This window comes from Oncorhynchus kisutch, linkage group LG16 (genome assembly GCF_002021735.2).
Source record: "Oncorhynchus kisutch isolate 150728-3 linkage group LG16, Okis_V2, whole genome shotgun sequence".
Lineage (NCBI taxonomy): Eukaryota > Metazoa > Chordata > Actinopteri > Salmoniformes > Salmonidae > Oncorhynchus > Oncorhynchus kisutch.
The window spans coordinates 11,335,231-11,336,863 of record NC_034189.2 but is presented as its reverse complement, the minus strand read 5'-3'; the positions used below and the strand labels follow the sequence as shown (position 1 = coordinate 11,336,863).

At 52.2% G+C, this 1,633-nt stretch overlaps 1 protein-coding gene across 1 annotated transcript in view; it reads right to left on the bottom strand.

Moving 5' to 3' along the window:
- The window catches only part of si:dkey-172j4.3 (diacylglycerol kinase delta), a 66,305-nt gene that overhangs the window by 36,128 nt on the left and 28,544 nt on the right, over positions 1 to 1,633 (bottom strand). The gene's annotated exons all lie outside the window — the stretch shown is intronic.

Below are 1,633 nucleotides of genomic sequence, written 5' to 3'. Positions count from 1 at the left end.
AGCGAGTGGATGGGAGGAGAGAGAGCGAGTGATGGGGAGGAGAGAGAGAGAGGAGCGAGTGGATGGGAGGAGAGAGAGCGAGTGGATGGGAGGGTGGGGGAGAGAGAGCGAGTGGATGGGAGGAGAGAGAGAGAGAGCGAGTGGATGGGAGGGTGGGGGGGGGGGGGGAAAGAGGTAGTGATACCAGTGTGAAACATATTTCTCCATTCCTGTATTATCTACTGCATGAACATTCATTTTTAAACCCTACTCCACCTTTCAGGGGAGAGAGATACACATTCGATATAAGTACAGAGCCGACAGACCCTATTGCACTGATGATGTCAGCACTGATGATGTCAGCACTGATGATGTCAGCACTGAGGAGTGTCTGGACCCTAATGCACTGATGATGTCAGCACTAAGTAGTGTCTGTACCCTAATGCACTGATGATGTCAGCACTAAGTAGTGTCTGTACCCTAATGCACTGATGATGTCAGCACTGATGATGTCAGCACTAAGTAGTGTCTGGACCCTAATGCACTGATGATGTCAGCACTAAGGAGTGTCTGGACCCTAATGCACTGATGGTGTCAGCACTAAGTAGTGTCTGTACCCTAATGCACTGATGATGTCAGCACTGATGATGTCAGCACTAAGTAGTGTCTGGACCCTAATGCACTGATGATGTCAGCACTGATGATGTCAGCACTAAGGAGTGTCTGGACCCTAATGCACTGATGATGTCAGCACTAAGTAGTGTCTGGACCCTAATGCACTGATGATGTCAGCACTAAGTAGTGTCTGTACCCTAATGCACTGATGATGTCATCACTGATGATGTCAGGACTGATGATGTCAGGACTAAGGAGTGTCTGGAGCCTAATGCACTTCAAAAGTCCCCCTAAGTAGTGCACTCTACAGCTCTAATAAGGTCCCCTAAGTAGTGTCTGTACCCTAATGCACTGATGATGTCCCCTAAGTAGTGTCTGTACCCTAATGCACCGATGATGTCCCCTAAGTAGTGTTAAGTCTTGTGTAACCCAGCTGGCACAGGGACTGAACAGTGAGATGAATCAATACAGACATCCTCCCTCTCTCCTCTCCCTTCCTCACTCCCTCCCTCATCAGAGATACTCTACCTCTCCCTCCCTCATCAGAGATACTCTACCTCTCCCTCCCTCATCAGAGATACTCTACCTCTCCCTTCCCCAGTATTTTCAGAGATACTCTACCTCTCCCTCCCTCTTTCCTCTCCCTCCTCCTCTCCCTCCCCCCTTCAGGGGTACTCTACCTCTCCCTCCCTCCCTCTCTCCCTCTCTCCTCTCCCTTCCCCACTCCCTCCCTCTTCAGGGGTACTCTACCTCTCCCTCCCTCCCTCTCTCCTCTCCCTTCCCCACTCCCTCCATCTTCAGGGATACTCTACCTCTCCCTCCCTCCCTCTCTCCTCTCCCTTCCCCTCTCCCTCCCATCTTCAGGGGTACTCTACCTCTCCCTCCCTCCCTCCTCTCCCTTCCCCTCTCCCTCCCATCTTCAGGGGTACTCTACCTCTCCCTCCCTCCTCTCCCTTCCCCACTCCCTCCATCTTCAGGGGTACTCTACCTCTCCCTCCCTCCCTCCCTCTCTCCCTCCCTCTTCAGGGGTACTCTACCT